Source organism: Vicugna pacos, chromosome 1 (assembly GCF_048564905.1).
Source record: "Vicugna pacos chromosome 1, VicPac4, whole genome shotgun sequence".
Taxonomy (NCBI): Eukaryota; Metazoa; Chordata; class Mammalia; order Artiodactyla; family Camelidae; genus Vicugna; species Vicugna pacos.
The window spans coordinates 95,457,876-95,483,870 of record NC_132987.1 but is presented as its reverse complement, the minus strand read 5'-3'; the positions used below and the strand labels follow the sequence as shown (position 1 = coordinate 95,483,870).

The window sequence follows — 25,995 nt, the reverse complement described above, 5'->3', positions numbered from 1 at the left end:
CAAATCAACATTTTATTTTATTTAAATTTTATTGACGTATTTTATTTAAAACTCCAAACAATTTATTATTATTATTATTTTATAAAATGTCCTCACCATCAACTTTACCAGGGACTTAATACTAGAGTGTATTTATGTGAAGATAGATCTTAACCTACAAATGTTTTTAACTTCACCATAGCCAACCTATCACAGATTAATGGACACAGAGCAGGGACAGATATTAGCTTAATATTAAATTATCAATTAGCCTTAAAAATAAAGCTTGTAGCCCAAGTAGTTTTATTTTCTGTACCAATTCCTCTGCATCAATAATTTTCCATGTTTTGAATTAAATAACTTTGGAGATCTTTCTCAAAATGGGCTTTCATATGCATCATTTATTATACAGAAAAATATTTTCACTCAACTATTTTGTTTCAAAAAATAAGCATTAAAGGGGTCACTCAGGCTCTAAATTAGGCTTTTGGGGTAGGCTGCATGGTTGAGACATGTTCCTTTCCCTTTCTCATAGGATAATCGTGTGCATCATCTCATTGATGTCACGCTTGGTCACCAAGTGGTCTGGAGTGATATGCCAATTCTCAGCAGATGCTTTCAGCTCTGTTGCTTAGTTCCTATAAGTTCTCTTCTATCTGAGCTATGACACATGCAATGCCCCTAGACAGGGGCTATTCCTTTAGTTTCAGCCTCCAAATAGTGCAGAGCTGCAGCAGAATCACTGCTTACCCAGGAGAGACAAATTTCTTTTGTTGGAAGCCCTTGAGGTTTGTAGTTGTTAGTGACCACGTGACCCTAGCATTGCCTGACTGATACAGTCAAAAGAGACAACATTTTATTTAAAAGTCCCTAGTTTCCTGAGTTGCATGAATTTTACATTGTCTTAATAACAAAAGAGCATTAGGTTAACAATCACCAGTACAACAATACATATTTGAGTGCTTACTTTATGTAAGCAACTGGACTAAGAATCTAAGTCATACAAAAATCTATAAACAGCCATTGTTGCATACAGTGCCTAATGTTATGTTGTATGTGATTAAAAAAAAAAAAGGAACATGAATTATACGAAATGTCACAAGGCAATGCATGATTCCCTGCAAATTGAATTCAGAAAAGGCAGCATTGTCATGAGTTGGAGAGTTGTTTAGCAAATATTCCTGGACAATGTGGAAAGCCAGGAGAACCTAAAGTAAATTTCAGGTGGGGAGAGGCTAACAAAGTGAAGAAAGGCACAGATGTAAGAATGACGTATGATCAAGATTAAACTCGGAGGTTCTTTGGGACAGTAGTTGAATATAAGGGTGGAAACTTGATCTTTTGGATCATTGTTTCCCCAAATGTTCTATCACAGAACATTATTTGACAGAATAAACATTTCCCACAGTTAGGGTCTATGCAAAAATTAAAGTGGAAAATCTTGAAGTAGAGAAACAGTGAACAGTTTTATTCATGCTGAGTTTCTCAGAGAATTCAATATGCTGATATACACCGCGAATCTCCACTATGAGCTAAAATGTTCAGTTTTTCCTAAAATTAAAAGGTCACAAAACAACTCTTTTACATCCCATCTTTGTTAATATTTGAAACACTATTTGAAACTCAATTTAGGAAATGATTGTAGCACACCTGTCAATATTATACTCAGTAAGGGTTATGAAGTGCTCAATTCTCTACAGTATCAGCTTCCAAACTTTTAAAGTATGAGTGTTTTTTAATAAAAAAAAGTTTCATGAACTCCCAAAAAATAGCAACTGAACTGGGTGTATGATTAAAAGTATTCATAATTGAGTTGAAATTCCTGGGTTCAAATCCCAATTTCTGTTTGCTTACAAGGCATGTGGCTCTGCATGTTATTTAACTTCTCTTAATTTCAGCTTCTTCATTGCAAATTGAAGACAGCAACTTTATGTCCATTCTTGTGTGTGTTTGTATGTCAGGGTATGCATCCATTTGAGTGGGTGTATGTGTGGGTGTGTATGTGTGCTTGAAAGGAAGAAATTAATCTATATAAAGTTGACTGGCACAAAATAAAAGCTCAAAAATTAGTGAGTTATTGAGAAATACGTAAAATCCCCCACACTTACAAGCTGAGGAGCATTTGAAATTTACATTTAATTAACAGCATCATACACACTTGGAAAATAGTAGTCCCTATTTGGATAGATTTTTATTTAGTGTACCATCCATACCTGGCATCTGCACGGATTTACTATTCCTTGTAACACTCTGGAGAGTAACTGCTCCAGGCACTGCAGAATGACTGAAGGCTTCTGAAGAGAGGAATGACAGGAAGAAAGGTGTATTTAAGAAGATAAATTTTGTGGAAAGAATGGAGAAAGGATTCCAGGCTATGAGAGAAAGCTGACGAACAGTATCAGTGAAAGGACTCTCCTATTCCCCATGCACTGTGTGTGTGTCGGCATCATTTCACTACAAAGTCCACAAATGACTTTCAGGCAAGATTTTTGTCATATGCTTTTAAAATGCTCAACCATCTTCAGAATTTATGGAATAAATCAAATTAGAGAAAGTTCTATAAAGGAACACGAAAGGGGAGATAGAAGAGAAGTTATGAGACGTATGATTCTTGTCAACTGAAACTAATGCTGAAACTATTCTTTCCTGCCACCACTGCAGTCCTGTGGTCACGTGTTGCCAATGATGTAAATCTTGACATGGAATGAAAGATGAGAAAAGGTATATTAACTGTAAGTCCCAGACCGAAAAAAGCTAGCACAGGTTCCCCGACTGATCACTTATCCAAACTGTAGTCCAAGTCGCTGAAATACTATTATCTTCAAAGAATACTTGAGACACAGGATAGGTACACCATGCGTGCATTTATTTTCTATTTTCACCAAGGACCTTCTAAAGCAGATGACTTGGAGCAATGCTGACTTTCATTTGGGGATCAAGAAAAATCTGTGGTTGATCCAATATGCATTTTTGCTGAAATACAGATTGGGACTAGAAACTAGGTAGCAATTCAAGGGAATTCATAGAAAATAAGATTTAGATAAATCATGTAAAAGCTGTAACAATTTCTCAGAGAAGAGCCAACATAATGCTTATTGTAGTATTGCTAACTCTCAGGTTTGTTAATTAGCAGATAAAGCAATCTTGTTTAATTGTATCTTATTAAGATAATTTAGACTCCAGGGTATTCTCTGTTGTTGAAAAAAAATAAAAGGAAAATAAGAATTTGAAGAATACCAGTAGGCAAGGTAGGTTTCTTTGTGTTTGCAGACACTTAAACTAATAATATTATATTTTAAATTTTAAAAAATTACATTTAAATGAGAAAATGGGAGAATTTCAACTTTATCCTAAATTCTTATTCTGAAAAATAAATACATATGCTGCCCATATGTTATTTTAATGGATTAAAATTCATTTAATAACATGTTTTTAATTATTTTTACTATATCAAAATAACAGTCTTTGCTAATGGTGCATCTCACTTAAGTCAAATGTAGGATTTGTTTTAGGAACTCTTATGTGCGCAATTCATACTTTTTCTTCAAGTTAGAGGAGATAATACATGTACAGAGGAACCAAATAAACACCATTTTATATTTTGAAGCAAAAGAAATTCTAGTGGACAGAACTAGGACTTTATTGAAACTGAAGATGTTCTGGACTACAATACAAAGCAAAACCAGAGGCCCATTTTTAATAGATGTCGTCACCATTCACGTACTAACAGTGCTACCTTGCAATTGATTTCTCATCAACCTACCCTTCCTACCCTTCCTATGTATTTGTCCACTTTATATTCCGTATTCAGACAGACAGACATATACGTATATATGCATTTTGTTTAGAACTAAGTGGGCTTGTGGTATAACAAGTGAACACGTTGTTATATTAGCTCAGGAGTTGTGGTGGTAAAGCAAATTTCCCTAAATGGAGCTCTGGCTATTGCATATTCCATGACTGATGCACCATGTATATGGCTGTAGCAAGGTACGAAAAAGATAATCTGCTCCTCATTATACTGTGCACTTCCAATACACACTGACATTTTAAAACTCTTCATTAAAAGACCTGTCTTTCCATTAGAAATGCAGCTGCTAAAAACCAGCATCACATTTTCTTTAGTAGTCCCTTTTTATGACAAGAGAAATCCAAATGACACATTATTTCATTAAGAAATTTCAGTGCAGCTAATAAAGTGAAAGATCTTTCAGCATTTTAGTTTTAATTCAAGTAGTAGATCTATATATGGTAACAAAAAAATAGACACCCCATCACCCACATTTGACTTCATTCTCTCCAATGGAGAAAGAAAGAAAGAATAGATGTTGGTTCTGTGATTTTACCACTATACACAGGAAAATCTCTCAGAATATCTAACATGGGTTCTTTATTTCTGAGCATAAAGAAACAGAGCAAGTTTCCTATGAGCCTTATTAGTAAGGTGCTCTGATACTTTCAAACTATTAAAAACCTGCAAATGTTAAAAAAAAAAAGAACTCATCTGACTTCTAACATTAAATTTACACACAGAAAAGAAAATCATTTTAATCATCATTTAAAGAATGGCAATAGTATAAAGCAGCAGAGATCGTGAAGTGTAATTTGTATATATTACTTTCATCTTATTCATTTAAACATGGTTATTCATAACCTATTTTGTTCCAGACACTGAGCCAAGCCTTTGGTGTATGTTATCACTTTCAAGCCTCACAACTCCCTTTAAGGTGGGTAGTTTTCTAATTACACAGATGAGGAAACTAAGACCCAGGCAAGTCTCACTTGCCAATATCATGAATGGGTGTGTGGAGCCAAGATTCAATGTGAAGCGTGCTTCCCTAGCTGATTAGCTCTTCATCATAACTCATTATTCCCAAGAAACACTAGTAGAGACAGTGAGGGATTTATAAATATGAGGATCTGTCTTGTTTTGTAGGAACTTATTATGTCCTTAAGAAGTATGAAAGGGTGCTCAGAAAAACAAACCAGAATAACTCACAGGAAGAAACCACAGTAGGAACAATGTGCTCTGAATCTGAAGACCAGAGGTAGATGTTTAAGGTGGTTTAAGGGAAGTTTAATGCATAAAATAGTTGTTTCTTTTCATTTTCTTTTTGCCCAAGTCTACACACCAAATAAAAATGTCCCTGACTTTAAGGAAACACTGTTTATAGATTTTATTGTTAAGAGTTAATTGACTTTAATTGCCTAATAAAAAGGACCAGGTAATCCTAGCAGCTATAAAATCATTGCATGGCCATTTGTTCTTTTTTATTGAGAGATCTCTCTGCTCTATCCTGCACTCCACACACAAGTGAATTATATGTTGCATAACATATAAGTATGCAACAGCCCTCACAGTAGTGTAAACCCTGGGCAATTCTTAAAATAGGGTCCCCTGTGTCTCTCAGGCCTTTTTAAGAATGCACAGTGAGTTTTTCCCCAAAATCATGTAAAGGCTATACCTCATGAGGAATTAGAGAAAGATGGGTCTGTGGGCTTCAGAAAGTATGGTAGGAAATATTAGTGCAACTGTTATACTGTTACTGCACAATATTCTGTGTGTGTATTGTTTGTTTAATTTCTTTGCCCTCTGTAAAGATGACTCAATTGAACTATGTGGAATTAAGATTAGTTCTTGTGGACCCAGGGTCTAATGTTTATAGAGGAAGCAGTATTCTCGCCACCACACCCCACACAGGACAACATGGTGTTGCAGTGGCAACTGCAAGAGCTCCCAGGGAAGGGTGACTTGAATTTAAAGTTAGTTCTGTAAATTTCAACAACCAATCCCAATGGAGAGTTCTCCGTTCACTGGAAACTTAAGAACGCTTTGATTAAGGAAGGTGGCAGTGTCTTTACTCTTAAAAGTGAGCAGTGTTTTCTGGAATACCAGATTTCACAAAATTAATTTTCTTGATATGCTTTTTATCAAAGTCAATCCCAACTTTTCACTAATAAAGGAGACATAAGCAATATTTTCAGTGTTGTAGTAGAATAAAAGTAAATTATTTTTATAAAAAAGTTTTATTATTATTGAACTGCTTTTTCTTCAAAAGGTAATACTTAAAAGTATTTTTTTAGAAAACTAGGGATGATAACTTTGCACAGAGACCTTCTTTTTTAAATCAGATTTTAGACAGAGTTATCTAAAATGAATACGTGGCTCATTCACCGTCACCCCAGGGTCGGGGGAAAATATCAAACAAAAGTTACTTGCTCAACAGGGGTCTTCCTAAAGTTCTGCATATCAAAGTGAGATACTTAAGGAGTTCCTGCTCTATGGGATTCACTTCCAAGTTTTGCAATGCAGATTTACATTTGCTCTGAAGCCAAAGCTGGAGGGTTTGCTTTTGCAGACACCTAAACTAGACAGACCTGACTCTGGAAGTAGCTATTGACTTTCTGTATCCTAGGCAGTTTCGTATTGATCTTGAGGCAACTCAATTACCCGTACCTGGAAGAGGCCATGAATTTGAATAGTGTTCATGGCTTTTTTATACACCTTTTTTCCCCCTTTGTGAAGGGCAATGACTTACGTGTTGCAAAATGAAACAGCAAGGAGATACTCCTGTTCTCCTCTAGAAGGTAATAGAAAAGAAACTCTAAGATAAAACACTCACGAGTCCAGTGCAGAGATTGTTTATGAATACTCATTCTACTCAATTTTCATACTGTAAATGATTAAAGCATTTTCCTTTCAAAAAAAATTCTAGACTAGTGAAATGTTTAACCTCAAATAGCTGAGATGTTCAAGAGCAATCGATATCGCTTTTTCCAAAGTTAATAAAAGGTAAAACATTCTATCCAGAGAAGAGGAAAGATACATTGCAGGAAAGTGAATTACTTTTTATTGAGCAAGGACAAGATGATTTCTTTTTTATATAGAACTATAGCATTTCAGAGGTGGAAAGACATTTGCAAGCGAGCTTTCTAATAAGAAGTGAACGCAGTCTTGGTGGTGACTCTACCAGATACTATGAATGGTAAATTACTTGACATTCAAGTGACTCCAGGGCTCCTGGAATAAACGCAGATAATTACCACACCATCTTATATGGATTGTTATGAAGAGTAAATTAGATAATATGTATAATTGCCTTGTCCCAGTCCCTGGGACAAATTAAATGATCATACAAGTTCACTGCATTATTTAACAGGTAAGGTGAGGCACAGAATTGTTATATTAGTTAATTAAGGTAACAAATTACAGCAAAACTGAGATTAGAAGCACTACGTCCAGTATTTTAAAATTTATCATTTTAAATAGAAGTATGTTTAATTCTCACATTCATGTCTATAGATACTTTCCAAGTTAAGCATCATGTATATTTATCGAGCCCCTGTTCTGTTCAAAGCATTGACCTAAACACTATGGGAGATGTATTCCTAGATCAGCACTCTCCAGAAGCTTTTCATTAAATTAAAAAAAAATAAGAATATAAGATGAGGATAATAAAATAGGCACAATATTCTATAAGATGATCACTTTTAATTAAAGGCAATTGGAAAAAAATATCCCCCATGAATTGTTATTGAGATGTATTTTTAAAATGGATTTATTTTCTCCTCAACAAAAGCTTATTATAACTTATGGGGCTACTTGCACTTTCTCCTAAGAACAGGTTACTCTTAGACCACTGTGCTTCCACTCACACTATCCCTTATGCCTTTTTCTTATTGATGTAAATATTTATTTCATGCTGAAGATATAATCACCCAAGAGTTTCAGTATTTAAAAGCTACAATCACATCATGTTTTAAAAACATTAAAAACAAACTACAAATAAAACTGCTTAGTTTCACAAGTTGCTCTAGTCTTTTGTTTGATTATACTTATTTTTGCACCACTGTCATAAACTCCACAAAAAGGCAATAACCTTTCCTTAACTCTAATGATCTCTTTATATATGAATGACTCCGTATTCATTTTTAAATGATTTTAGAAATAAGAAGACTTACAGCATCTGATTAACTTTTTAATTGTTCTTTGTATCTTAGCTCGGCTTTAACCATCTGTCCAATATCACCCCACTTTCCACAAGCGTTAGGGACACATCTGAGGATTTCTCACAGCACTTTGGGTCAGGGTTCTCGTCACATTGAATGGCCATCATATGTATTTCCATTTTCTTTCCTACTGAAAAGTGAGCTCCTGAAAGGCTGAATCTGAGCCCTTTACCTCTGAAATTCAGTAAATATTTTCTGAATAGATCAAATGGAGCTCGTCTACAAGAAGAATTTATTCTCTCTAGTTGGAATCCAAAGGAAAAAAATCAAGAGTAGTCAAGAAAACAATGTATATACATTATTTGGAGAAAGCACATAGAAAAATACATAGAGTAGGAATTGTCCTGAGGTAAGCGAAAAAAGAAAGCAAAAAATATGAAGGAATTTAAAGTGCTGGGAAGAAATACATTAAAATGGCTTGCTTGCTTTAATTTTCTCATTTAATAATAATATTTCTGTTTGTTCAATATACTCAGGTGAATAATACTGCGTAAGCATGTTTTATAAATATTAAAGCAAAAGTGAGTAGTAATTATGAAGGAAAAAAAAGTTTAAAAAATAAAACTCACTTTGAAAGGAAATTGCTAAAGAAGCTTAGAGTAAAAGCTGTGATGCCCTCTGGTGTGCATGTATTTTAAAACCATTTAAAACCAAATCTAACACATAATTTTCATATACATTTTCTAAGCACTAATTGCTAAAAACATTCCATTAGTAAGTGCAACAATTCACAACATATTTAATTTCCAAAGACCCTAAGTACTAACATAAAGATATTTAATGACATATATTAAAATATAAATGGAAATCAGCCCAGTCTTTTTCGTTTGTAAGTGAGGGTAGAAATCTCTGACTAAAATGCCGAAGCCTTAGTTCTCCATGAGCTTGTCTGCAACTCATCACAGGATTATGAATAAACATGACTGGAGGAGTATGCAGATTGCCTAATAGAAAAGCCATGAATGTTTTAACACCCAGGGGTTCAAATTATAATAAAGGGATAGCAGCTGTCACTGGAGGCAAGCTACAAGATCACCTTTGCATCCCTGGAGCAATGAATTCAACAACAATTTAGCCTTTTTCTGGCAAGTAGAGTCTCCAAAGACATCCACGTATCTCTACAGCTCAGAGGTCCACGCGTAGGACAGTTGCCTTATATTACACTTACTCATTTTTTAGCACTATTTTCCAAATATCTTATCAAAGATTTTTTTCAAAGAAGTGTAGGGTGATTTCCTGTATTTTGTTAAATTATGGGAAGAGAGGTTACATGGCCCCTTCTAATCATTATTGTTGATTGCTAATATGGTGTGCCCTTTCTATTTTAATAAAATATCACTCTATGTAGTATGTATGGAGGAGTGATTTCTGCACTAATGCTTTTGTAAAAATATCTCAATTCATGTATCTCATGGCAAACTTTTACAGGAAAAATACAGAGAGAGATTTTACTGAATACTTCAGAGGAACTATGCAGAGTGTTTACTAGATATGTTGCTGCATTTAAGAGAGTGAAAGTGCTGGTCATTCTTACAGCCGCACTCTGAGGGATTACTCATGCAGTCTCCTGTGTTTTCAACATCAGTATTCCACTACCCTGACTGCAGCTTTCACTCATGGGATTTATAGTGCAGGAGGAACTCCCTGGGATGGAGGCTGGAACCCACCTCTCACCCACTCGTGGTGGTGAAGTCAATAATGTGGGAAACAGAATCTCAAGTTACAATTAAAAACCCTAAACTTGGAGTTGTATGTTTTCCCTGCTCAAGAAGTACCAGTGATATTATGACAGATGGACTTGGCAATCAACTAAAAGTCAAATTATCTTTCCTCTTATGGTTAGAAAACCTTTACAGATAAACTTTTCAAGGAGGCTTCTACTTGAATTAGATGGCGCTGATTGTTGATTTGGTATTTTAGTATGTGCTTTTCTAATTCAAATGCCATGCTTCACTTACTCAAATTACAGCATTATTCATGTGAAAGTTCGCTTCATACAGTTCCACATGCAGTAAAATACTGACACATTGCAATTATTTTTCCAAATTCATAATACGTATAAACTTAGAGAAAAATATTCACTTTCATAGCAACATGTAAGATTGTTTTGATCAAACTGTGTAAAACATCAAGGCTTAAGGGAAGAGCGTAAACAACTTCTTCAATATTTTTTGCAATAGAGAGCTATTAAAAACATGCTCTCACTATTCTGGTATTTATTATTCCATGAACATAAAAGCCAGATCAAACTATTTTAGGTTTATTGATATTGAGCATTTGTCTTCATGTAGAATTTATTATTTATTTATTCTTATATAAAATTTAATATGGAATATAAATGATGTGGCGATTTTTCTTTTTTTGCTTCTAATGCCAGAATAGAGAGCTATATATATATTTTTTGCTTTCCAGTGTCTTATTTAATATTGATGAAGAATTATTTATTTTAAAACATTTTAAAAGTATTTTCTATAACAAACACAGTTAAGAAAAAAATATATATGTTTAAGTATTGTATAAGAGAGAAAGTACTTAATTTAGATATTAATTCTGAAGTATTACTCATAATATTTATATTCTAATAATCAAAACTTATATTTTTAATTAAAAGTTTAATTTTGTGTATCAATAGTTTTAATTTTATTAGCTATCATTAGTTCTAAGCATGTAAAAAAAACGCAAAGTATAAACTCTTATGTTTTTGTTTTATTTGCTGCTGTGGATACCGAATAGTTGAGTAAGCCATGATCCTTTCCCTTAAGTGAAAAAGATTATACTATAATAGCAGAAAACATTTAAAATTGTGTAATATTTTTCATTCATTGTTCATCTATACTAGGTATTAGAAATACAAAATGAGAAACCATCTGCCCAAGGAAAAGTTAAATTTTTAGTCAGGAACAATTACTAGTACTTAGAAGGTAAATTAGAATTTTATGAATCTTATGAAAATAATTTGTTTTTAGGACTGTTGCATAAGTATTCATATATGATAAGAAGTGCATTTATGTTTAATATGATTATAAGAAGCATTAGGAATGAGTTATTTGATATGAGAGTTGAAATATGAAATATATATACAAAAGAATAATGTATATGTGAATATGTACATTATATATATATATTTATAAATAAACATGAAAGACATAGACTTCTGGGAGGTTTTGGCATGTTTCATGAAGGAGGTAGCATTTGAATTGGGGCTTAGAGGATTGAGAGTATTCTTATAAACCAAAGCGAAAGGGCGAGATCTTCCAAAAAGAAGAGATAGATTAGGCAAAGCAATTAAGCTGAGGAAAAAACATGTCAAATTTGAGGTCAGGTAAATGATTCAGCTTTGAGTCAAGTCTCAGGGCATATGGCATGGAGTCAGTATAGAGTTGATTAGAGGTGGCTCCTGCCACAAACTGTACTTCATTCAATATGGAAGGATGATTCTTACAATTTCTGGGACAGAGATATGAACTAAAAAGATTATTCCAACAGCATTTAGTAGGATGGATTACTGGCTGAGAGAAACCAGACATAGAGAAACAATTTGAAAACAAGACAGGTTAAGTTAGTGATGAAAAAAGAACAGAAGCTTTGATGGAAGAAACCTGCTCTGACAGAATCCCCCAATTACGGTAACATATAATGGTTAAAACCACCTCAGAGGCATACAGGCTGGCGTTCAAAGCCTTGCCTTTCATTTATCCTCCCTGTGAACTTTAAATTTCATTTTTTTCTCATCTGAGACCAAGAGCTAGTAATAGAAACTACTTCACAGACTTGGGAGAATGAAATGAGATGTTGTGTGAAAAGTGCCTAACACAATCGCCATTTAGGGAGTAGTGGTGAAAACAGTGGTGGAGTATCTGATGCCAGATGAACTGAATGGGAGAGGCAAAAAGAAAGAATAAATTGAATGTGATTGAGGTTTCTATTCTGTGACTGAGCAATTAAGGGAAACAGAAAAACCTGGAAGATGAGGATGATAAGTCATAGAGTTTAAACATAGAACTAAAAATCCACACCTATTCATCAAACATCTTGCATTGTTAGTTCTTATCATTTATCAATGATCTTAATTGCAGTTTGCTAATTTTCCCTAATTAATTAAGCTATTTTATTCTATGACACAGTTTGTATCAAACCCTCCAATGTTTTGCCCCACCTTTGCTACCATAAAGAGCAGTTGGCTTGCTTCTTTTCCCACAGGTTTCCTTGTCATTCAGCACCTTTTATTCTATTGATTAAATGAATTTTTTGTAAATTTGTATTCAATCCAACACCTTCCTTTAGAAAAGGTAGGGCGTAGACAAAAGATGCAGTTTCTGGGACCAAATAGATTGTGGCACAGCTGATGCTCTGTTCACAATCTATACTGATTGCAATAACTGGATCGATCATGTAGCCATCTGTATTGATTGGTAAGACTGCTGACAATTTGAATTGACTGTCATTTTGCATTGAAACCATCGCTAAAACCTCTAAAATCAGCCTTCTTTTAAATAAAGAGTAAAAGGAAAGAAATAACAAATCAGAGAAGAAAAAGGGTATTATCTATGAACAAGAAAAACAATACCACTATTTCACCAACATTACTATGACTACTACACACTGTCATTACTAAGCCTATGGCACTGTACAAAGAATTTGAATATAATATGCTTAAAATGAGAGTTTTGAAAACATGGGGATAGATAAAAAATTAATAACAAAGAAGGGTATTTAGCAATATGAAGCTTTCCAAAAAATATAGGGTGAAATATAGACAGGTAAGACACTAACATCTTTAAAATAACTAGATATTTCAATCGACAATATAAATTATTTTCTTTGATTTTATTAACCAATCTCTATTCATGAAAGTAAATCATTCAAAAGCTAAATCTTTCACTTATTTACTTCTAAAAAATATGCCAGTGTTTTGATTGACTTGTCAGCAACTTTTTAGCATATAGAATTGCCCATATATTTAAATCTTCTGACTGTTTCAGATATCAGTGTCAAAAATTCTATGTTCAAAAACTATTCAATTATTTAATAATTAATACTTTAATTTTAAGGAAACAAAAAACATAAATGCTATTACTATAATCATAATTGAGAAATAGAAGACATATTATTCATAGCTAACAGACTTTATTAAATACAAATTTGAAAAATTAAAATATATAACATACAAAAAATTAGTGAAAATAAATTAAAATAGAATTATGGTATACAGTATTAGCTAAATATTAACCTACTGATTTCTATTTAATTTCTGTATATTTTGCTTTTCTATTTTTCTTATGGAACTAAGTTCAATGAATAATTTAAAAATTAAAAATTATACCTTAAAGCAGTTTTCAATTAAAACAATCTTGTTTTTTTTTGGGGGGGCAGAGCTCTATGTAATACTTAATCCCTTAAAAATCAACTTGTTCCAGATTAAATATATTACTTATAACATTTACATTTAGTTAATATTTAAATTTTAAAGTTTAAGGAAAAAGACATTCAAACATTTATATTTCCCATTACAGATTATGCATGACTGTAAATAAAAGTGAATTTACTTTCTTATTTAAAAGTTAGCATGAAATATAAAAATGAGTATTAGAGGATGGCTTTCTCGTGGTTGCTAAAACTGACAAAGGAGAAGGTCACAACTTCTACATTAATTTATTCTTTCATGTGAAGTGTTCTGAACAAAGAACATGAAAGACTCATTTATAGTCTTCTGATGAACTTACATTACTCTGAAATCTAATGAATAAGTAAAACAACTTTTTTTCATTTATTGTTTATTAAATATAATATTATCTATGCTCACCAATTAAAGCACAATTTTATTGCTAAAAGAAGATAGGGCAAATTTCAAAACCATAAGAGACTGAAATGATACACATGACATAAGCCTTATAGTTTTAAGATCAATAACATACACTTCTGTTATTTATTAGAAAAATAAAAAAAAACAGAAAGTAGTTATTTAAAAATAAAATCACAAATCCTTATCAAATTCCATATTAAATTCAAAATCTTGATTTTAGAGATTGGCTGAAAAGTTATTATTTGCATTAAAAGCTTTATTCTTTCTTTTAAATATATTTTAAGGAAAGTCCAATTATATTAAGCAATCAAAAATGGTTTACATCCTCCAATTTCTCTACCCTCTCCTCTTTCTCTTACACACATACATACAAACACACACAAACACACATATGCATGCATACACTCACAACCTAGCTGTGCAAAATAGATGTGTAATTATTAAAATTAAAGCAAGTCATCGTCGTTCAATTATGCTATGTAATTATGATTGTTATCAATAGTTATACAAGGAGGTAAATATTGTGCTAAATGTAACTAGCTACAGATACCTCGCTGTACATACAGATAGAATATCATTAACAGATAAATTACTGCTGGTAGAAAGTTGATAGCAAAATAGCTCGATCAATGATTGATTGATAGATAGATAGGAATTTTACATATATTATTTAAACTATTCACTTTTTAAATTTAGGAGAGTTTAATTTTCTTTAATAATTAATCATACCTCAAATATTTCTCATTCCAGTTTCTGCTTTTGGAGAGAACAGCCAATTTTCTTTTCTAAATAAACTGACAAATCAATATACAGTTATGGAAAAACGTACATTGGGAATTCAGTTTTTCTTCATAGAAGGAAACTGGTGCCCTCTGCTGTCCATTTGTAGATTATTTTAGAATTTTATTTTCCTGCTGTCTCTGAAAATATTAGAATTGTAAAAAATCCATCCTTGTATCATGGAATGGTATGATATTATATATATGATATGTAACTAATATGTAATTTTTGATTATAGATGTGATTTATAGATACATTTTGAAAACAATTGGTATTGATGAATGTGCGAAGCTGAGGAGTTGGATGGAGATAGTTAATCGCGTGTTGATATTTACGTAACAGTAAGGAAAAAGGACACAAGCACAAATCTTTTAAATAAATGAAAATGCAAAGAATTGAGTATTAAATGAATGTTGAGTGAATTTTTAAAGTAATTCTTAATTTTTCACTCTGATCAGTATCTTAAATATTACACGGCACACAGGAGTATTATTTTGCTGAGTGGTTTATCAAAATAAAACAAAGGAATATTATTAGAGCTAACTGATTTTTCTCTATTTTTCCTGATTCTCTTCCCAATTACACAAAAATGCTTTTAAAAAAGCAATGTGAATGTTATGCAATAGGTTGTAAACATAAGAAAACAATTTTTTCATCATTTAATTTACAGATTTCACAATTTATTCTCAAGTTTCCTATTCCTTCAAATTCTGTCTAAATTAGGAAATATAAGTCAATGAAATCTAAAATTTACAGGAAAATTATACAAAATATTATATATATTTAAAATAATTTTCTCCTTGTAATTATAAATAATTTTCACATATTAGTATCTTTCTTCAGTAACTATTTATTATCTTTCTATAACCCAATTACTCAGCTAAGCCTAACCATAGAAACATGAGTTAAGTATATACTTGCAATGAGCAATTATACTTTATTTATACTACTTAAATACTTTATATTTTATTTATACTACTTAAATATCACCATTTATATATATATATATGAATGGGAAAGATTACAGTATACTTTTCCATAAGGTTCATTCAAAAATTTGTAGTTTTTCTCCCCCAAAATACCTCCCTTCCATGTTGAAAGAGATATAGGTAAATAGATTTATGTATGTGTGTGCATATATATAAATATATAGGTAGAAAGGTATCAACTTAAAAGGATGCATGCACAAATCCTAGTCAAGTATTCCCAGTATTCACCATAGATGACTACCTCAGTGTTTCATGATGCTGTCAAACCCAGGAGAGTCCAAACCAAACACCCAAACATATTCATTGTCCTATTCTAACACACAGGCATATAAATATATATTCATCTATCTATTTATCTTTCAATCTATCTATCTATAGAGGGAGCAATACAGAGAAATTATTTTTGAAAATACTTCCTAGTAGAATTATACCCATTATCTTGTAACAATCTATAATGGAGTATAATCCGCAAAAACACTATGAGTACACCTGAAAATAACACAATATTGTAAATCAACTATACTTCAATTTTTAAAAATTCAGAAATTTAAAACAACAAGATATATTAGCATAGTACTAATCCATAGAATTAAATATGCATCTCCTTTCACTGTTGTATTTGTGTACACATTGGAAAGAAATATTCTCCTCCCCTTACTGATCTAAAGTAATTTGCCATACTTTCTAATAATTAAATGTAACAGACATAGCTTTAACAATCCATTCATTTTTGAGATAATTTCTAAGACATTTTTCTCCAAAAGAAGAAGAAACTAGGTTTCAAACATGACCTTACCCATGCAAAGGATATACAAAAAAAGAGAAGAGTGGCCTTCAAAATACTGTCCATTTATTTTGATGTACCTTGAGGTACATTAGAGCTACTACCATAATTTGATGCAGTGAACAATTCCTGTAAGAACAGTGGACTCTGAATTAAGTTGCTTTTTTAATTTGTCATACAACTTCCAACTTGTTCTTAAGTATTCTTTGTTCCTTGAACATTAATCATAAACAACAGAAAAAAGAATTATATTCTGCACTTCTAATGAATTATTTCATTAAAACAAAATACGGATCCTTCAAGGAAATATTGTCCAAATGTAACCGCTCATGCATGTAGTTATTACTTTCTATGGAAGTAGGAGCTAGACGTAGAACACTACTCAAATTCCCATTCTTTCACATATTTTCTTAAAATTTCAATATATAATGGCTTAAACTGCATTAAGTTTCATATAGGAAAAGAATAAGAAATTTTGCTTAACATATCTATTCAAGAATCTCATACATGCACTATTACTATTAAATACGATTGACAGTTAAGGAACTTCAGTTTTCTCTCTCAAGTCTTACCTTCGACCAGTCTTCTGATCTTCAGCAGTCTTGTATTAGTGTCTGATGGTCAAGATGACTACCTACAAATCCCTGTCGCTCAAAATGCAAAATGGTGTAATCCTGATGAGAGAGAGGCAGTGTCACTGGGAAGCAGAGGACCTCTCTTTACCTGTTTTTCATACGCAGAATGAAAATGACATTTTGCATAACTGTGAATACAAACTGTCTCAGGGCAGCATCCCATTGCTCCAGCCTTATCTCCTTACTTACTCCCTCCACCCTCCTCTGCATTCTGTGCCCTGAAATTAACTAGCTGTCCTCAGAAAGCCAACTAGGAGTCCCAAATTTGGAAAGCTACGGTAAATTTTATACACAACTTTGACATCCTTAGCAGCATAGTAATGTTGTTAAGAGTTTGGCTCAAGAGTCAGACTGCCTGCTTCAGAGTCTTAGCTCTAATGTTTCCTGGTTGTAACTACGGCCATTTATTTAAACCTCTCTAAGCCTCAGTTTTCATCTCTGTATACAAATTTAGGACTTGCTATGTCATTCGGTGAAGTATTTTATGTAAAGCTCCAGATACAGAATGAAGACTCTATAGATATTACTTGTCATTAATTATTATTGTTCTTGTTAGCTTTGTAGCTGACAATTTAATAGAAAGATAATAATTTAATTGAGGAGATTAGTTAACTTGCAAATGTGTGGTAGCATATAAGGACTTCTGGGAATATCAGATGTGAGAAACGAGAAGGTAAAAGAAGGCCATAATGTTTTCCAAATTTATTGACTGGTTTGGTGTTGATAACATTAAGAAAAATAGTTGAAATAGGCCTGTGTGTTGGGATAGAAACATAATGAATGTGTTTGACTTGGATGCTTCTGGGATTGACAGCACCATGAGACATGCAGGTGGTCATCTACAGTGAATACGGGGAACACTTCAGTAGAATTTGTGCAAGGGTCCTTTTAAGTTGATAGTAATAGAATTCCCCATGGTATGTACATTGCTTTCTTCTGTTACATAAATAATATATTTTTACTTGAATTTCTTCCCTATACCTCCAAACTTATTTTTTTGAATTATAAGTGGTTATGTTTAAGAGAAATTCCTATTTCATTTAAGTCCCTTGAACTTGATCAGAGCCTATTTATAGGTAACTTCAGTATCCTCCAGGTTCTGAGAGTTACAACTGTTCTTCCTTGATATTATCTAACTATAATGTTCTAAGACTGGGACATTGAAGAAAATCACCAACTCTTCATTTTGTGTCACAATTTGTCCCCAAGACTCTGGGGCATTACTGTTTGAACCCAGAAACTCATATAATCTTCCATGAATATGTAACCTTTTTCAGGTCCTAGCAAAAATGTTCAAACACATTAGATCTTCAAATACTTATTCAGACATTCTATAAGGAAAACATTACAGTGTTTCTGGGTCCCTACCATGCTCTTGTTAAACAATGGTAAACAAAACACAATACCAACGCTCCCTATTGCTATAGAACTAGCCCTCCAGAGGTGAAAACCAGTGTTAAATAATAATGCTTACATTCATGTGTTCATTCCTTAAATTTACTTAACAGATATTTATTCATCTCATTCTACACATATTTATTCGGTTCCTTTTCCAGATACTGCCTATGGAGATGTGAATGAAACAGAAAACCCCTACCTATGTGGAGTTTAAATTCCATTGAAAAAGACAACAATAATCAAATTAACAAAGTGAAGGAAAAATGGAGAGTACTTTGCAAGAAAAGAGAATGACAAGGAGAATTTACTCTATGGGGGGAGAAACTAGTCTATTCTTTCCATTAACATTTAGACTATGAATCCTTGCTAAGCATTGTTTTTCATTTTATCTCTGTGATTGTATCTTTAAAAGATACACTGACATCCAATATCATTTTATACCATGGAGAATTCTGTGGGCTAAACACAGTAAGTAGACATTTGAGTGCAGCATGATTAGCTAGGTAATAAAGGTTGCAAACTTCCACTTCTTCAGCGAAGACTTCCTGTCCTCATCCTAACACATTTTAGCATGAATCGAGACATGTTTCCCCTTGTGTGCAGTTACAGCTCAGCAATCAGATTCAGATTAAAGTCCTCTCTGGGGCTATCCTATTTCTCACTTAAAGCTGTTTATCTGCACTCAATTTCTAATTGCTTCTTTGGTTTTACACTTTTGTTTTCCTAATGCAACTGCAGCTCTGTCCTTAACAAAAGTTGGTTCTTAATAATTAATGTGATTGTCCATGTAATTATAAATCTGAAAGGACTTGGATTTTGTGGTCATAAAGTGTCAAGTTTAATTTACATTGACTGAAGAAGCCAACCCACCTTTCATCTCCTTAATTATTCTCATTTATTTAACATTATCTCCTACTCCTATCAGGCTTGAGGATAGTCTGCATTCACCAGTTAAATTCCAGACGTTCAGTCCATGACTATTTAAGAAGATCTGTGCTCTAACTGCATTTTACACAAAATTCTATTTGATTCTTCATTGTAGTGCATTATAATCATGAGGCTCCAAGTGTTAAAGGCAGGGATAATTACATCTGTGATAATAGGTGAGAGAAAAATGTTGTTTAAATTAATAAATGGATAAATCAACGCACAGAAGAAAAGGACTCTCCAAAATTACCTGCTCTGTAGTGCAAAATATTATCTGAAATAACTTATTCCACAGTTTTGAATTATCCGCACTCCAGAAGTCCTCTCTTGCTTTGGCTTACTATTTAGTGTATTCCCTGTGCTTTTGTCAATGAAGGTTAGCAGTCAGTTAAGAGAATATGAAGATATGCCCCTGCCTGGGAGTACAAGCTTAGCTGTCAGAGTTCTGGAGATCCAGAGAAGGGCACGAAAGTGGGAAGCAGGTCACTGCTGCATTTTGACTTGTAATCAGCAGCTCCTCCATTACCCCCATCCTCAACCCCATTCCCTCATCACATATAAACGCTGCCTGAGAGTTATGGGTGTTCAAAAATTCTAATTTGTTATTATGTTGAGAATAACAGAATAATGGTTTCATTCCTGCTTTTTGAGGTTTTTCCCCATTGAGTGTTATTGGGTTAGAAAACCTTATGATCTCATTTTGGTTATCTACTGCTAAAAGCAATTCATGTGTCACAAAACATATTTTCTGGATATGTCAAACATAAAATGATCCAGTAACAAAGGAAGCAATCAGCAGTGGTTTGGGTTCTGGGTCATGGTTCTACAACCTGCCAATTCATGAAAAACTTAAATTATCCAATAATATTATTTTATCCATGTCTCCAGTTTTGTTTATAAAATGAACATTGTTTCAGCATTGGTTACAATCATTTGAAACTCAGTTTAGATACTAGACCGTGTAACTACCCTAGTAAGATTTATATTATTGTAAATAGTAACAATTCTTCTTTAGAGGTGACCATATACTTTATTTTGTCCATTATTCTTGTTAGGAGAATATATCAATAATTTCAATAATTAAGGACTTTTAAAATCCATCTTCCACATCCAAATGTGTAACAAAATGAAAAATTGAGCCATCTCCTTCATAAGATATATTTTCAGATTCTCTTCTTCCTTTTTTTTTTTCAATACTTTGTCATATTTTTCTTCTGTTTTCTAATAATAGCTCTTGAATTTTAGTTTATCCATCAGGTGGTTTTAAGATAGGACTGGCCTTAAGTTAATGAAGATATTATTTCTATTTCGAATTTTCTTTCTATAGATAAATATTTGAGAATAAACATATATTGGTCAACTCTACCCCTGATTATTTAGTAGGCTTTGGAAGTACAAAGGAAATAGTATTTTGCCCATACTCTTGAGTATGCTGAAGTGCAGTGTAGGAGTTTTCCAAAGTGCTGCCTGTGGAGGTCATGGTGGGGCACCCCACATCCTTCTCATAAGAATCTGCTGGGAGATGTGTAAGTTGGCACATAGGCCCCCACTATCTGCTGCAACTTCAGTACTATATAATATTCACACTATGGCCAAAGTCTCTCACAGATGTCCCCAGCCAATGAATAAGCACAGTGGGGTAAACAGAACTGGGTTATTCCTGCTGTATGTTGGAATCATCTGATGGGAGATCTTTGCCCTGAGGCTCGCCATGGGCCTGGACAGAAATTTCATAAGCATGTACTATAGAGTAAGGTTGCTCAACACTTCCCCCTTCTTTCTTTCTTCTTTCCCTTCTTCTTTCCTTCCTTCCTTCACACATCATTGTCTTAAGGTCTTCCATGCCTATTTCTTTGTTCTCTCCCCTTTATTTTTCAAAAATAATTCCCCCAATAAATGTTATATGTGTCTAATATCACCTTGGGATCTGCTTACTGAAAGATCCAAACTGATTCACACATGCTTTATGTAGTAAAATTAAAAGTTATAATTGAGACAAAAAGTAGGAGGGAATTATACTGAAAATCTGACATTACTGAAACTCTGAAAAAGACAGAAATTGAGAGAATGGTATAGTGTGATGTGGGAAGGAAGGACATTTGAAATTTTTGCTTTACTTTATGGGTTTGGTAAATACTCATCATCTGCATTCATAGACCTAGTTTCAACTTGGGGTCACCATATACTTATTTCTTAGCTTTGTTTATTAAGCCCTTGATCTTTTAAGATTTGTATGGGAATTTAAGATAATGTATGTAGAACACTGAGTTTAGTCAGACACCTAATACTTAACAACTGTTCAAATTATTTCTGACCAATGAATGCAATCATAATTTAAATTGTTTTCATGTAAATCAAACCCAACTATTTCTATGCTAGTACATACATATGCAAAATTGAAAGAACATAAAGAACATAGTAATAACATAGGACTGCAATGTAAAAATTTTAATATACCAAAAAAATAACCTAGGAAGTTAATTGAAATGTATATCCCTGGGCCCCCATATACAGATTTTGTTCATTATATCTGGAAAATTTTCCAGGAATTTGTCTTTTAAAGAAGCAAAAGTGTTTCTGATGCTGCTAGCATATGGAACAAATTTTGACCAAAAAAATGCTTGTATAGCATATTGAAATGTACTCATTTATTTATTTAACATGAACCCATAAATTAAATTCAATTTTTCAAGTTTGAAACTACCTGGAGTTAATATATGTATTATTATAAATAAAATATCTTAACTAGAGAAAAACATCATATTACCAAATATAATGTACTTTACTACACTAGTTATATTCTTTCATGAGTGCAATTTCTCACCATTTATAAACTCAAATAGAATGAATGTGCAAGTTACTCATTCCAAGTAGCATAAATAATTTTTAATTGTCAATATCTATTACTTAATATTTATTTAGTGGAATGTTATCATCTCTCAAAATATGAAATTCAAAAATTTGTATCATTATAATTTTACATCTCTATGTCAGTAACTAACAAATCTATTTAAGTTTTTATTTTAATATATCATTATGGAAATTTAAAGGTTTTAATATACAATGGAGAAAAGACAGTCTCTTCAGCAAGTATGTTGGGAAAACTGGACGGTAGCACAAATATCAATGAAGTTAGAACACTCCCTCACACCATACACAAAAATAAACTCAAAATGGCTTAAAGATTTAAATATAAGACAAGACATGATAAACCTCCTAGAGGAAAACATAGGCAAAACATCCTCTGACATAAATCTTAGCAATGTTCTCCTAGGGCAGTCTACCCAGGCAATAGAAATAAAAGCAGAAATTAACAAATGGGACCTAATTAAACTTATAAGCTTTTGCACAGTAAAGGAAGCCATAAGCAAAACAAAACAACAATCTATGGAATGGGAGAGAATATTTGCAAGTGATATGACTGACAAAGGTTTAATTTCCAGAATATATTAAAAGCTCATACAACTTAATAACAAAAAAACCCCAAACAACCCAATCCAAAAATGGGTAGAAGACTTAAGCAATTCTCCAATGAAGACATACAGATGGTCAATAGGCACATGAGAAAAATGTTCAATATTGCTAATTATTAGAGAAATGCAAATCAAAACAACAATGAGGTATCACCTCACATAGTCAGAATGGCCATTATTCAAAAGGCCATGAATGATAAATGCTGGAGAGGCTATGGAGAAAAGGGAATCCTCCTACACTGCTAGTGGGAATGTAGTTTGGTGAAGACATTATGAAAAACAGTATGGAGATTTCACAAAAGTCTAAAAAAAGATCTACCATATGATCCAGCAATCCTACTGCTGGGCATACATCCAGAGGGAACTCCAATTTGAAAAGATACATGCACCTCAATGTTCATAGCAGCACTATTTACAATAGCCAAGACATGGAAACTACTGAAATGTCCATCGACATATGACTGGATAAAGAAGCTGTGGTATGTTTATACAATGGAATGCCACTCAGCCATAAAAAATAACATAATGTCATTTGCAGCAATATGGATGGCCCTGGAGATTGTCATTCTAAGTGAAGCCAGAAAGAGAAAGAAAAATACATGATATCACTTATATGTGGAATAAAAAATAAAAAAGACAAACTTATTTACAAAACAGAAACAGACTCACAGACACAGAAAAGAAACTTACTTGTTTGTTTCCAACGGGGAAAAGGGCTGGGAAAGGATATATTTGGGAGTTTGAGATTTGCAAATGTTAGCCACTATATATAAAAATAGATTTTAAAAAATCAAATTTCTTCTGTATAGCACTGGGAACTAACTATATTCAAAATCTTGGAATATCCTTCAATGAAAACGAACATGAAAATGAATATACATATGCATATACATGACTGGGACATCTTCCTGTACACCAGAAATTGACACATTGTAACTGAATGTGTTTCAATAAAAATAATAATCTATAAGATATTAGGGTTACTCTAATACTATGAATCAGGGTTTTCATAGTGGTATAAATGAGGCAACCATACGATACGTCTGAGTAAAAGAATACCACCTACCCAACTAGCATTAGACAAAACTTACTATCTTTAATAGAAATTAACACTTTATAGTATCATTCATCACTGATATGTGTCAATGTTTATAGACAATTTTACAGTAAGATCAGCAAACAATTTTCATTCACTGTTCCTAAGTTTTTCTCTGTGTGAATGAAACATTTTGACTTCAAATTATAAGCAAAGTGGCTTATACTACATTTCCCTTGCATAGAATAGTATATGACTTTTTTTACATTAGACTATGTTTACCATTGCTTGAAATTTAATTTTTTATTATAAGCCACAAATCCTAAAATAAACTTGCAAAATTATACTAATATCCTCCAAATGTAGAAAATAAAGACTTTTGTGGAACTTATTTTCACAGAACAAAGTTTTAAGAGAGGAAGGATATTTATTGTCTACAATGATAAATTGGAACAAGAAATATAGTTAATTTACTATAGAGAAGCAACCAAGCATAGCTTAAAATGTTCTTCAAATCTGTGTCAACATGTGGCACTAAACTATTACCTTCTGAAGAGTAATCTACTGATAATGCAGCATAAAAAAATTCAAGTTGCTTAAAAATCAGAACACAGTTATTATTAACTTTTCAAAATACCACATTGATTTAGGAATAAAATTTACAACAAAGTACCTTTTGACACGAGGATCCATGGAGTAATGCTGAATTCGTTGTACTAAAAGGGAAAAAAAATACAGGAAATGCATCAGATTCTGACGGTGATTGATAAAAACAATTGACAATAATAGAAAAGCTGTGAAGAGAAAATGGACACATATTAGGGGGAAGTTACAGAGGAATACAGGAGTTTCCTTTGGATGAAAGGTGGCATTAATAGACAGATAAATAATATATCTCTGGAAAGCCACTGATATTAATTATTTGTCTGATTAGATATGAGTACTAAAATGGCAAAGAAAAAGTGTATAAATTTTGCAAAGAATTTACAAATAATTTCACTTGCAAACAATTTTGCTTCTAAAATAGGTTAATTTCTTTGTTTCTTTCAGTCAATGCTTTTTGCTAAATGTCTCTTTCATGGCTTGAAAAAAACTTAGCTTACTGTAAAAATGAAACTTAATGCTACAGCTGATATCAGAAAACATCTATTCATTCCAGTAAAAATTAATTTGAACTTTAAAATGTAAATTAAAATTTTAAATAACTCCTTTAATATAAATGATTCTAATTATTATGAGGTTATGCTCAATATATTTAATTGACCACAAGTTCAATATTATGGCATATAATCTCTCCTTTGTAGTATCTTCCATTCCTTTTTTGTCTATTTATCATTGGGCGAAATACTATTCTAATAAAATTATCATTTTATTATAGTTTTTGGGTTTCTGGAAAGTACTTTAAGAAGCTAGCCGGGAAAAATCTCTATTCTTGTTGTGTAGAAGTCAAATATTTCAAAATCTGACCCCCCACCATAGTAATAGAAGCACAAGAACTGGCAGATTGCTTTTTTTCCCTTTAAATTAAAACAAAATAAGGTTAATTGCTAAAGTAATGAAACAAGGAGATGCCATGAAGAGCAGCAATAATAGAAAACCTCCTAGAGATTGTCAATTTAACAAATGATTTGTAAATTACAAAATCTCTCATTATCAAATCTATTTGCTCATGGTGGCATGCTGTTTGAAAGCAGTTTGCCTTTGAATGTTTGCCCTGTTGGTGTCATTCCCTGCAATTAAAAAAAAAAAAGCCGTCCATGATTACGGACCCTAAATATCATTTTCCTCCAAGAGTTCTTTTTGAAAAACTATATATATTGAAAGAATTGTATGTGAATATTCAAAAGGAAACAATGATGCTGAAGGGTTAAGACAGAGACTTCGAGAATAAGAATGTTAATTAAGGACTTTTCAATTTGCATATTCTGTAAATAACTCTACGCAAAAGATCAACACAAAGTGTTATTTCTTGCAGAACCCTGATTGCCTGTTCTGGCATCACCACCCTCATTTGTACACAGATGGCCTGGGAAAATGGCATAACCAAATGCTCATATGACTCTAGGCACTGCTGGTCTCTATCAGTCCAACCAGTGGTATAATTAAGATAATGCCCCTCCTGCGTGAATTCAGCTGCTGCCTGGCAAAACTTATCTAAAATTTCTATTTTTACAAATTAAG

The 25,995-nt window shown here is 32.6% G+C and overlaps 1 long non-coding RNA gene across 1 annotated transcript in view; it reads right to left on the bottom strand.

Moving 5' to 3' along the window:
* LOC116277679 (uncharacterized) overlaps window positions 1-25,995 on the bottom strand; it is a 214,511-nt gene that overhangs the window by 140,303 nt on the left and 48,213 nt on the right. Inside the window, exon 2 of the long non-coding RNA XR_012077456.1 lies at window positions 24,488-24,530. This is a non-coding gene — a long non-coding RNA (uncharacterized lncRNA). The remainder of the gene's footprint in view (window positions 1-24,487; window positions 24,531-25,995) is intronic.